At 34.2% G+C, this 14,313-nt stretch overlaps 1 long non-coding RNA gene across 1 annotated transcript in view; it reads left to right on the top strand.

The window, feature by feature from the left end:
* The window catches only part of LOC109025921 (uncharacterized), a 110,861-nt gene that overhangs the window by 68,893 nt on the left and 27,655 nt on the right, over nucleotides 1–14,313 (top strand). The window lies entirely within an intron of this gene.

The following is a 14,313-nucleotide window of genomic DNA, read 5'->3' on the forward strand; positions in this document are numbered from 1 at the left end:
ACATTTGATATTTTTTAAAGTCTAACTATATTCCTCAGAAAGCTTTGAATCTATCTATATATTCATTTATATATTCATTCAAACATATTTGTACTTTCTTCTCATTCTGTTTTTCTACCCTAATGAAATTAACTTATATTTTTAAACAGAAAATAATTATTTCATAATATAAGATCACATAGTTGTTTTAAATAAGAAGTACTGTATTGTCAATCCAACTTGTAAACTCAGTCATTTTGGAAATATGGTGGTACCTCCAAATGGACAATTATTTACAGACACTTCAATAGTTTTTAATAGATTTCAGTCATTAATCTTTCTCTAAGTATGAAGCTATACTGTTACTTGAGAAAGACTGCCAACCAAGCTGGTGGCTGAATAATTCATAGATTATAAAACTGTGTCTCTTTGTTTTAATATATAGTGTTAAGTCTTCTTAAGATATTCATTTTTAAAAGGTATTTACAAACCAAGTTACTCAAATACATTTCTTACATTTCTATGTATAGCAGATATCTTGCTATGTGTTAATGATAATCATCAATATAATGCCAAGTTTTCATAAAATATATAAAGTTTTCAAGAATATTGGTGCATTTATAAAATCATCAAAAGTTTAAATTTTGAAACCTACTCTTCTGGCTTAAGGACTCTAGGTTTTAGATGCTAATTTCCATTGGTCCTGTACTATTTGTACAGATTTTGGGCATCATAAAGAATATATGGAAAGAGAAAGAAGTATTGGCTCATATGCAACTTATACGATGTTAATAATATCATCTTTCGTATCACATTTGTTCTCTAAGAAATTTTGATATATAAGGATTAAGGTATAAAATCATAAGGCGACTGCTGGTAATACATAATGCTGAAGAAATGCTAAAAAAATATGATCGAACACATGCATTTTGTTATCACCTTCCCAGTTCCGGTAGGTTGCATTTCAGCAGGGATGGTGGGGAAAAAAAGTCATATAAATTGCCAATTAGTTTTTCAGGAAATTCTAGTGGCAGGTTGGCAAGGAATTTTTTTATTTGTTAGAGAGAAAGCTTGAGTTGACCCTGGGTAAATGGATATCGCCAAAGGAAATCAAACTTAAGTTGTTGAAAGTGCACGTCAAAAAAGGCTGCCTGCAGGGACAAGGGCAGCCTTGGAGAAAAAGGCTGAAGGTGTATTACCTTGGATATGATTGATAAGAGGCTCACCAGTGGGAGCCCAGTTTGAATTGAACATAACAATGATTCTTATAGCTGAAAATTCCCAAAAAGTCTTGGCATTTTTTTGACATGTCACCAACTATCAAAGAACTAGATCACAGACTGAGTCCAAAGGCAGTGGTAAGGAAAAAAAACAAAACGAAAAAGACAAAGAAAGAAAAAAATTTATCCCTATGCCTAAAAGTGCCAACTCTTTCAGAGAATTTGCATTTTGTACAATAAATAGTAATCACACAACCAAAGAAATAAGTATTCTACTTTTAAGACTGAATAATAGATACCCTTTTTTTTTTTAACAAGGAATAGATACCCTATTTTTTTTAACAAGGAGTTCTTCCTGATATCTTTTTAATCAGACTGTCAATTTCTCCAGGAAGCTTTTCTACTCTTTAGTACCATAGGCTCTGATAATGAGCCATACCAACTTGTTAACAATAAAGAAAACACATTGGAAATGAGTGTGTTTAGATATCACCGATTTTCATGTTTTAATTTCTTTTGTTAAAAGAAAAACTTCAGCCGAATTGGAGTTTAATTGAGCAATAAACGATTTATGAATCGGACATCCCCCAGAATCACAGCAGATTCAGAGACTCTAGGGGTGCGTCATGGTCAGAACAAATTTATAGACAAAAAAAGTAAAGTGATGTACAGAAATTGGAAGTGAGGTACAGGAATGGCTGGATTGGTTACAGGTTGGCATTTGCCTTATTGGAACACAGTTTCAGCAGGGTATGACTGGTTGAAATGTGGCTGCTGGGATTGGCCAAGACTCAGCTATTGTTACAGGTGCTACTCCTAAGTTAGTTAGGTTTTCAATTTTGTCTACCTATTAAGTTAGGTTGCGTTCACCCACTCAAATATAGAAGTATGAGATCCTTCTCAGGCCATATGTAGTTCACTTTAGCAATTCCCCTCTTTTGGTCATTTTCTCAATTTTGAGAGATTGAACAAAACTCTTGTCATTGATGTCACTATCAACACCATAAGTGTACTTATTTGGTCTTTAAGCCCACTGGAAAATAGTAGAACAGTGAGTTTTGTAAAGGTAGGAGCAAGGACTTGAATAGAGGATACCTCCTTATGTTAGAACATCCTGTTTACAGGAGAAAAACAAAACCTGATCTGCTCTAGGCACAGTTAGTTAGCATGACCAACTTCATTTTAGTTTGGCTTGGTCTGTTGGGGTCTAGTGCATGAGCTTAGTCTAAAACAATGGCTTCTCATAATTTTGTTTTTAAAATTCCCCCTTTTTGGTCAGGCTCTCACTTAGGTGAAAGTGTGACCACAACTTAGGGCCTTAGCATCATTTTCAGTTACCATCATTTTGAGTTTCCTGTCTCAGCACCTCATTCATAGGTTACAGTGTCCTCATGGTTGTGTGCTTCTTTCAACTCTTGTCATTCCAGTTAAAGACAGAACGTTTGCCATTCTAGAGGTGGCTGAATGCAAACATTTAGAACCTTTGAGAAAATACAGTGTACCAGGGAAACTATTATTACTATCGGGAGGATAATAACAAGAGTTTGGAGTATGCTTCTTATTCAGACTCCCCATAAACCAAACCACCTAAAATCGAAAAGAGTAAAGAATGAGTTAGATAGGGAGTCTACTTGCTTAACTAGGTGATCTTTTTGTTAATATCCTACATCTGAATCTCTATAATCTTCATTTAATGTAGTTCTTCATAGGCCACAATTCAATTATTTAGCATAACTTTCACAAGATAATTTAAAGTCTGTTGTGTGACCACAGCCTTTACAGTAGAATCTGCAATAGAACCTATCATGAGGGATACATTTCTGGTTATTACCTCTTTTACTCCAAACCATGGAAAAATGATGCCCTTCTAGAAGAATGAAGGCCTCCTAGCAATCAATATTCTCTTTAATCCTTGATGTGGGTAAGAATAGTAAATCAATGTTCTGTTTCTGACTGAATATGAAGAAAAGTATGTACCATTAAAGTTTCTCACCTGCATTGGGCCTTCATCTTTTATCTATGTATAAGGCTGGCTACAAAATCCTTCACAGATAAAAGTATACCACATAAGTGAACTAAACAGACTCCTTTCTTATTTCTATTACTCATAGAGGCATAAACAAGAAAAAAAGTTCAAAGATAAGAGTCTCATGATAGTAGAGAAGTCTTGATCCGTGATCTTGGGAAAAGCTGTTCACATCAAGCATGAATCTTCTTCTGGGGAGAGACTTTCCTGTTTAACTGGACCTTAAGGGTTCCAATGGGTGTACAGTTCCATGAGTGTGGAGGGACCCTTCTCAGTTGTGAGATTATGAACCCAAAGTTCAAGTTCCAAAGTTTTATTTCACCAGGTAGGGATGGATGGCAAAGCAATCTTTCCCTGATGTTTTCAGATGATCCAATCATCAGGTTCTAGATTGTGAAGGGGTTGGCTGTCCTCAGTGAACCATAAAAAACTCATTTTGCTTTACCTGGTGAAAATACACTGAAGCATAAGAATTTACTGTTATAACATCAGCCCTCTTACATGGGAGAGCTTTTATAGAATCAGAAAACATGCATAGAAAATGACCATTGAATGAAACCCCCTTATAAAATGTTTAAATGGCTCATCAGGTAACTAAATGTACTTGAAGCTTTGATTATTTTCTTAGGAATATGGGCTTGACAAACAAACAATGGTTATAAACTATTTTAGCAATTTATAAGTTACCACACCAATATATTTAATTTAGATTATTTTATCTTTTCCATGATGAGTCACAGAATGCAGGACTTTTAATAGTAAAACTTTTAAGGGCTCAGGAAAGACAAGGCAGCTGTCCCGATATTCCATGAGTCAATGCTTATCATTGGACCTATGTCCCCATGAATAACAGTTATTTTTACAATTTAGGTGCAAATAACTGATAACTGATGGGTTATCATAGGTAATATGACTTAGACCTTGGAGTTCATTCAAATTGTATATCTAAAAAATTCAGTATTGTCTGATGTAGCATGCAAGTTTGGCAAAGTAAAGTATTTACTTGGTATTTAAATAATTGTCATTCTATTTGTGTTAGTAGTTTTATAAACCAGTCAGTCTTTTTATTAAAGTTTCAGGAATTCTTACCCTAAAGTTTCAGGAATTCTTACCCAGTCCAATTCTTGGGGAATTGGAGAATTCATGGGAAATTCTTACACATGATATGATTTTATATTTATTGGATACCTGTATTCAAGAGTGCTTTTTAGGGTCCTTTCCATCCTTTAATGAACCTCCTAAAAGATACCATATGCTAGGATTTTATGTGCTTATGAAGTTTTCAGGAACTGCATCAGCATTAAGCAATTAACTGTGGAAATGCCTTTAAATGGTTAAAGACACAATAGACAAGGAAATTTGATTATATCTGTGGTCTACAAAAACTTAACCATAATTATGATAGATAACAAATACTCAGACATATTAGAATTTTAGAAATCCCATAAATTTTGGAATATATTGATGACATATGCTAAAATATAAACTGAAGAAGGTTAAACATTCTCTCTTATTTTGACACTGCTTCCCATGCAACCTAGCATATCAAATAGCCCTGTTTGTTTACCTCTCTTTTGGGTGCTTCAGGGGCCCTCTGTAGCACCCTAAAGTTAGAGGTGCTACAATTAGAAAACATAATTTTGATGCTGAAACTTGACTTTGGGAAGCCTATCAGATATGCTAAAGGTCTAAAACATTTGATATTATGAAATAGAATTCCAGGTCACCATAAATCATTTATTTAGCCAAAATAATGACTCAAAAATTTTTTAAAAGGCAAAAACCTTTCCTCATTGAAAGAGGGAAGACTTAGCTTTCCAAATAATCTGTCTCTTCTCTTTCCCTTCTTTTTTCAGTAATTTATTCAAAAGGCAAAAATTTATCATTATGCTTTAATATTACATGGAAATCTTGTTCGAGAGAGAGCCAAATGTCACCCTTGCATTAGTCTACTATTAATGTCTACTTCAATTTTTAATAAAACCTTATAGACAAATCTATCCAATCTTAATCAGTTTTACCATAAGGTGAGATTCTCATAAACATATTATAATCTTTTATAATTTGTGTGAAAGAGCAGATTGGTGCTCTAAGAAAAACCTGCTGTGTTTTTATTCCAATGTTCAATTTAGAGAAAAACTTAATAACACCCCCTTTAACTTTAGCTAATGTTCACACAGAATTTCTTTTTACAAGATTATTTTTTCATAAGCCTTCTACAACTTTTTCAAATATTTAGCTTTATTTTATCAAATTTAAAACAATTCTTTAGGCTTGTAATCTAGGCAAAAGCATCCACATTTTCATGCCTTCTCATAATTTTTTACCAAAAACTCATTTCACTTTCCTTACACACCTTGCATGTAAAACTGTTTTTTTTTTTTAGTAATCTGAATTACATGCTACAATGTTAACTCTTAGAGACTTTTACTTCTGGTGAAAAACTTGGGAAGTAGGAAATTTTAATTATGTACTAGGTGTGAAGCCTAGGACACAGACAGAAGTGCAGATAAGGTCTGACTCTTTCCAGCCTTTCCAGAGTAGTTAAGAGGAGTGTCTAACTTCACCACTTGTCACATGCCTTACCTATCTGTAAAGCAGGCAAGTTGTACAACATTTTTTGCATAAATTCTCTTTCACAAATTCTTTCATGACTTACGCAGACCATCTACGACATGCTTGGACTTTCTGACTTGCCTTAACTATCCCTCTTTTTAAAAAACTAGTCATTTTACTTCAGGACAAGAATTTACCACACAAGAAAGATCTTTTCTTATATAAAATCTCTTTTGTTTATAACCTTATTTGTATGGCTAGGGGAGATGGCTAATTCCACATTTCCCAGGACTTATCTAGAGTCTGGTGCTCCAAAATATGTAAATTGAACAATTTTCAAAAGTCAAAGAAGCAGTTTATAACCTTAAGGTGTTTAGCAAATCTAATATGTGACCTGCATAATCTAGACCAAATGTTTACATTTTTGAAGATATTTTTATTTAACAAATCATCTTTAAAACTGTCTTTAGTTGCCAAAGATTACTAAAGTCACATAAACTAAAAGGCATTAGTTTTTACTTGTTTTTCAAAATACTTGATCTAACTAATTTTTCTTTAAGCCAATTAATTAGAGCTCCTTTATATAAACTTGATCTAACTAATTTTTCTTTAAGCCAATTAATTAGAGCTCCTTTATATAAACATCACACACACACAACACATATATAACTACACAGAAGAAGATCCAGTAATTGTAGAATTTTTCATTTGCCAGTTTTTAAGTTTTTTCATTGAATTATTAACTTTAAGGTGGAGTCCTTTTAAATCTCTTATTACCTCACTTTAGCCATGCCAAACTGCCAATATATCTGGCTTTTGAACTTTATCAAAAGTAACCTCCCAGGTTCTTAGACAAAGGAAAATTCAAGACAGTTCATGAAGATGAAGAGAATTAACAAATGGTAAAAGTCATGCAGATATCAAGCCAGAAAAGATTCATTTCCTAAGCCAGGAATTGAACCCTGGCTGCCATTGTGATGGTGGAGACAAAGAGAAAGTACTGCCACATGGTTAAAAGGTCAAGCTCCCTAGAACATAACTGAACCATTTGCTGGGCCATCTTGATCAGTGGGCTTATAGGTGTCCTAAGCTCTCATTCTATGCTAAGGTACCCCTCTTTATGACAGAAAGATACAGAAGATTAATTCATAGTACAAAGTAAACCATATTCACTACAGCTTAAGATTAGCCTCAGAATTCTTTTTTACATTGATTAAAACTTTATAGAGGAGATAAAGAGTGATTTTTACCGTTCATTAAACCAGTTGGCAGAGAGAGAGAGTGAGGTCAGCAGTCTAACTGGTAAGAAATTCTTACTTTTTTGCAGGCATGTCATGACCTGCATTCCCCTTTCCCGAGCAGCCCTAGTGACCCTGCTTGCTACACTTTAGTTCCAGGAGCCAAGCAGAAAAATCATGAAACCACAGGCAAAATCTTCTCAATTTTGCAAAATGCTTCCCAAGGGGTTGTATGGGGTAACCAAATTAGCATTTTCCATTCTGGTCAGTGCAAAATATGAGTGACAAATATAGACATTAATTAGCCACTCTGCTTAGCACCCAATATCAAACTAGGAAGGCTCAAACTTGCCCCTAGATGGGCCCCATCATATCTAAATCATTTTAGAAGCTTCTGCATATTAATAGGCATCCCTAGGGGAGACTAATTTGCAAGCTCTCATTTTTAAATACACTTGTGTGTTGTTCATTTGGCACATTCCACTGTAAGTTTTCTTTAGTAAGATTTCACCATTTCTGTAAGACTTTGCTGCTTCCTGGGCCTAATGTATAAGCTGGATGAAACCCAGTTTTTCAGAAATTAATTATCCATTTTTACCTAATTTATTGGCTTTGCTTTCAGGTTCCCTTGACTAATTCACCCAATGATTTTCTTCCTACTTAAGCATGTGAGAAAAATGAAACAAAGGGGTAGAATGCAAAAATCCCTATGAATTTTCAAAAGCCAAATCTTACAACCCTGCAATATTGCCACTTACTACCAGTTTCTTTCTGACCCAGTCAGATGTAAGAGGCCTCTAACTGGATCCAAGCGAGTTAATTACAAGACCAAATTTGATCCTGGACTCAGCCCAGCTTCTGTCATGACTTCCAAACCCAATTTGGAACAGAAATTTGCTCAAATAAACTTGGAGAGCTCAAAACACAAATCCATGGAGCTCTGAAATTCAAGAGGAGTTACCACAATTCCCAACTGCTCTGAGAGTTCAAAGGACACAGTGAGTCCAGCAGGTCTCTTGCTTGTTCACTCTGCTCATGGGAGTTGTTAGCAGCTGTACTTCAGACCCCATTTCTAACACATCTGTTTTTAAAAAAAAGCTCTCAGGCAAATTAAATTTAAAGGAGTTTAATTGAACAATTTGTGAATCAGGCAGCCCCCAGAATCACAACAGTTTGAGAGAGACTCCGGGGGTGCCTTGTGGTAAGAACAAATTTATAGACAAAAAAAGTAAAGTGACATAAAAATCAGAAGTGAGTTACAGGAATAGATGAATTGGTTATTATAAGAATGGGGGACAGAAAAATTCTAGGCAGAAAAATTCAGGTACCCAACAAAACCCCATCCTCAAGCTGAAAAACCTAAAACTGTAGCTCAAAGTGAGAACTTTTATCCCTACTGTCGTTTCCTAAACTACCCATGGCCTACTCTACCCTACATCCTGTGCCTATAAAGACCCCAGACTCAGCTGTCAGAGAGGAGAAGCAGCTGGATGTTGGGGACTAAGGCTGGACATTGGAGAGAAACAGCTTGACTTCCAAGGGACAGCTTGATGGTGTAACTTCAGAGAATAATCTAAAGGGGAACATTCTTCAGGGGAAGATTACCTGCCTACCCCATACCTTTTTCAGCTCCCGTACCTGCTGAGAGCTACTTTTTTCAGCAATAAAATCCCACACATTTACTATCCTTCAATTTGTTCATTTGACCTCATTTTTTCTGGACATCAGACAAGAGCTCAGGAGCCACAAGTGTGGATACAAAAGGCTCTCACACTGGCCCTTTGCACTCATGGGCAGAACGCAGCTGCCTCAAGCATAAAAGTAGAGGGCCCACTGAGCTGTTAACACTTAAGCAATCTAGGGATGCCAAAGCTAAAGAGCACTGCTTTATGCCTTCTGGGGCTTCAGGGGTCACAGGCACCCGCACTAGATTCTCCCACAGAGCCAACATGGAGTTTGCTCCTGCCAGCACCTAAAAGTACTTGCTGTGGCTCCTGCACTCACTCACCTGTGTGCTTCCTCCCGTGAAGGGTGAAACACAGCGGGTCCAAGTGAATGGAGTTTGTTTCTGTGGGTGCCAAAGATGCCAGCTGATTCCAGCGCTTGAGCACTCCAGTTCTTGCCTCATTTGCTCTTGCACTTCCTCCTGCAAAGAGTTGAGAGTGGCAGGCTGAGTAAAGGAGGTGAGACCCCTGTCGCGAGTCCCATGAAGGGGTAAGGGAAATCCTCCTTCAGGTACAGGTTGGTGTTTGCCTTATTTGAATACAGTTTGAATACTCAGCAGGGTACGAGTGGTTGACATGTGGCTGCTGGGATTGGCCAAGACTCAGCTGTTGTTACAGGTACATACTCCTAAGCTAGGCTTTCAATCTTGTCTCCCTATTAAGTTAGGTTGCAGTTCATCCACAAGGATTCAAATATAGAAGTATGAAATCCTTGTCAGGTCATATTTAGTTTTTATTAATACCTTAAATGTACCTCAAAACCACCATTAAAGGAGAGCTAGGCTTGGTGGATGGAGTTCTGAGCTATAACCTAGTTTGATTACAAACAGCTTCTTTGATGGCTAATTATATGTTTAATGTTTTAGTATTTTTAAAAATAAAAGTTTTCAAGGCTAAATGCATTATAAAATTACTTGAAATAAATTAAAACTGGGAATAAAATAGGTTTACTCACATGGAATCATATAAATATTAAACAGAAGGTCAAGGATCAGTGATTACATGTAAAAAACAAACAGTTTACAATGTATCTAAAAATAAGCATGTATTAATAACTGACAAGTTAACTGTTTTGTCCAAATAAATTATTGTATTAAAATAGTTTATTCTTCATTTCTAAGAGATGTGATTTGTAATTTAACAAAGTGCCACTAAGAATCAGAGATTACAAGTGTCAAAACAAATTCACTACAATTAGAAAAAAAAGATTTGACACAATTTCCTTATGTTGCTGAGACTCAATTTTTGTATTTTGTTTAATACATTTTTTGACGTTTTAATTGCATTTGAATTGGCTCATTTTAGTGAATGATTTTTTATTCATTCAGTCTAGTTTTCTCTGTTCCTCTTCAATTTCTTGTCTCAATTATATTCTGTGAAATGAAAGTCAACTAGATTTTGTATGCTGTGAAGCAGAGCCAATGGTGCCAAATATAATTTTAACCTTATTGTCTATTCTTAATGTATAATTCAAATAATTAACATTTTATGTTGTTGTGAAAATCTGCTACGAGGATAAATTAGTTTGTTGGTAGAAATTTGCTTTATTTTTCTGATTCTTCCCTCCCTAAACTGTTCACCTAATATAATTAAATTTTTTTTCTCATTGGAACAAAAACAAAAACTTAATATTATGAATTACATACTTATCAGTTATCAATACATTATATTAATCATGCAATTTACATTTCCAAAGTTTGCTTTGTAAGAGACATATTGTAAAGGAATGCATTCTGTTTCATTTAAATATTACTTTTCTTGCAAAAAAATTAAATAAATATTTTAGTCATTTTAAGATATTAGCCAATCAAAGAAAACAAGCCTTATAAAAGTTCACATGTTAAAAATTCTTCTAGAATACAGAGTGAAATGACTTTCCTGCTTTTACTATATTTCGAATTTGTGATGAGAAAAGACTCAAGAGGAAAATAAGCTGGGTTTAGTACAGCTCAGCATCATCTCAAATATTTATGTACAATAGATGTTTCTTTGGGAAAACAGTTATTTGGGGTCCATTATTATTTGCTTTTTTGTAGATTGTATTTCAATTTAAAGAGTAGGTTATATTTAGAAGGAAGTAGTTATTTCATTTTTCTATTATCATTAGAATCATCACCTTTGGTGAAAAAAATTAAAAAGAGATTGTGGCAAATGGTCATAAATTTGGTCAGGGAAAAAGGTTATCTTAAGGTCAGGGAGTCAATCTGCTGTGGCTTTCCAGAGACAGCCAAAACTCTTCAAGTGATGCCAAGATGATAACTCCAGACAAGTTGAACCCATACAAGTATAGGGTAAGAAAGTGGTGATAAGACTTCAGTAAAAATTTCATAGTAAATCTTGCCTCAAAATCTAGACATGTACTGCTTTGTGGAATTAGGTGTATGAATACAAAAAGGCAAGTTAAAGTTTTTCAAATTTTGCTATTTTTGTAAAAAAATTTTAAAGAATGCTATAATTGTATTGATGGCTTATTTTAGCATTAAAATACAGAGAGTTGTGGATATAAAATGTTGAGTACAAATACATACTACATTTTAATTTTCATGTTAAGAATTTATGCAGAAACTTTGGAGAAATATATAAAGTTTATTTTTTCTGATATTTGATGTCAGAGTTAGTTATTATATAAAGAAAAATTATATTAAAATGAAGAGTTTTTAATTTGTCATTTGCTTTGATTTTTAATAGTTTAATACACATTCAAAGGTTTCCCCTGAGAAATGTGTGTCACAGATGTGCAACTTACTGTTCATATTAGTTATTCTCATATCAATTAATTTGCATGCCAGCTGTTCCTTTATTAAAATTTTCTTAAAAGTTATGAAAGATAGATGATAGCAAAATGCTCAAGGCAGTAAGGAACTGAGCCTTCTTATTGTGCATAACACAGGTGGAGCTGAGATATTAAAAATATTTAACTTAAATTTTAAAACATTTTAAAAAATATATTTTGATGTTGAAAAATAAGGCATGATTGGATCAAACCCAAGTTGTAATCTCCAGAAGGTTTTTAAAAAATATTGGGTATATACAAAATTATTAACCTGCTGCCTGTTGAAATGTGTGATCCTGTTAAAACTGCACACACATTTTTTTTGTGTCTGTGCATTCGAAGGGGCCAGGGGAAGAAAGGGAATGAGTCAGTTAGGTAATATTTAAGCTTTCAAAGGATTGAATCTTTGGTACAAATAGGGTTAAGAGAACTGTGTTATTTCATATCTAATCCATTCATTGAGAAAATCTGTATTTTAAATATAAATATCCATTTTAAAATTCAAGTCAAGAAACTGTTGTGATGTACTTATTAATCAACTAAACAAATGAAGTACTTTTACAAATCACATCCTTATTCCACAAAGTTGGAGTTTGATTGATTAAAAACAGCAAAATTTCACTTTGAAAGAAAACAAAAGAGGAGAGAGTAGTGCTGAAGCTAACCCTATGCAACTAAAGGGAAAACTAGGGTGACAAAACTGATAATTATTTTATAGTCATTACTGTTAAAAAAAAAAAACAAACAAAAAAGGCATGCTATATCCCAGACTGCAAACAAGCTATTGACATAGCTCTCCTGCAGTATAGAGAAATCTGCTTGAATTCATTTTTCTGTTGACAATTGCAAACAATATAATAGTTTGTGTAATTGGCTAATTGAAGGTTCGGTGAGCCTTGTTTGTTGTAAAATGATGGGCAGGTGGCTAATGGTTGTTAAAATTATTTCCACACACAATAAAATGTATGGGTTTAAAATTGAGGTTGTAAAGAGAAAAGTCATTCTTGTTAAATTCTGCCTTTAGTTATTTAACACAGATATAACAAGTTTGTACAAAAGTATCAAAACCATTATATCTTGTAAAATGTCCTATTTTGCAAGAGATTTTTCACAATTATTTTCTCACAAAAGTTGTTGTGGGAAAAAGTAAGTAGTGGGAAGTATCTTTATAAGGTAGGGAAGCATTTTTAGATTTCCCAACATGAGACATTTGTTAATTAATGTCTTAATTCAGATAAAAATACCAAAGAATTGGCAACTACAAATTTGCTTTATTTTTGACAGAGTAACTTCAAACAGACATGGCAGCACTTGGGATTCTTTATAAGACCAGATTGAGAGTTCTAATGCGTCAGGTTAAAAACTATATAACTATATGCCAAAGAGCAAAAGTTCTGAGCAAAGCAACATGACATAAATGTTTTCTGAACAATATTCCTTTACTGAAAATAACACTAAGATTCTTAATTTCTTCAGAATATTTTGGGGCAGAAATGAAGTAATTAATGATCTGCATGGTTTTGTTAAATAAAAATTTTCATAAGCCTATTAAAATATCATTTATTAAAATATTGACATTATCTGTACAGTAAAATTGATTGTGGGTGCACTTCTTTTTTCATCAATCAATTTGTATTTGAAAATTTAGGATGACACATAACAATATTAACTTTAAATATAAATGGACTAAATGCTCCAATTAAAAGACACAGACTGGCAAATTGGATAAAGAGTCAAGACCCATCAGTGTGCTGTATTCAGGAAACTCATCTCACATGCAGACACACACATAGGCTCAAAATAAAAGGATGGAGGAAGATCCACCAAGCAAATGAAAAACAAAAAAAGGCAGGGGTTGCAATCCTAGTCTCTGATAAAACAGACTTTAAACCAACAAACATCAAAAGAAACAAAGAAGGCCATTAGATAATGGTAAAGGGATCAATTCAACAAGAAGAGCTAACTATCCTAAATATATATGCACCCAATACAAGAGCACCCAGATTCATAAAGCAAGTCCTGAGTGACCTACAAAGAGACTTAGACTCCCACACAATAATAATGGGAGACTTTAACACCCCACTGTCAACATTAGACAGATCAACGAGACAGAAAGTTAACGAGGTTACCCAGGAATTGAACTCAGCTTTGCACCAAGCAGACCTAATAGACATCTACAGAACTCTCCACCCCAAATCAACAGAATACACATTTTTTTCAGCACCACGCTACACCTATTCCAAAATTGACAACATAGTTGGAAGTAAAGCTCTCCTCAACAAATGTAAAAGATCAGAAATTATAACAAACTGTCTCTCAGACCACAGTGCAATCAAACTAGAACTCAGGATTAAGAAACTCACTCAAAACCACTCAACTACATGGAAACTGAACAACCTGCTCCTGAATGACTACTGGGTACATAACGAAATGAAGGCAGAAATAAAGATGTTCTTTGAAACCAATGAGAACAAAGATATAGCATACCAGAATCTCTGGGACGCATTCAAAGCAGTGTGTAGAGGGAAATTTATAGCACTAAATGCCCACAAGAGAAAGCAGGAAAGATCCAAAATTGACACCCTAACATCACAATTAAAAGAACTAGAAAAGCAAGAAAAAACACATTAAAAAGCTAGCAGAAGGCAAGAAATAACTAAGATCAGAGTAGAACTGAAGGAAATAGAGACACAAAAAACCCTTCAAAAAATTAATGTATCCAGGAGCTGGTTTTTTGAAAGGATCAACAAAATTCATAGACCGCTAGCAAGACTAATAAAGAAAAAAAGAAGAATCA

This window comes from Gorilla gorilla, chromosome 11 (genome assembly GCF_029281585.2).
Source record: "Gorilla gorilla gorilla isolate KB3781 chromosome 11, NHGRI_mGorGor1-v2.1_pri, whole genome shotgun sequence".
Taxonomy (NCBI): Eukaryota; Metazoa; Chordata; class Mammalia; order Primates; family Hominidae; genus Gorilla; species Gorilla gorilla.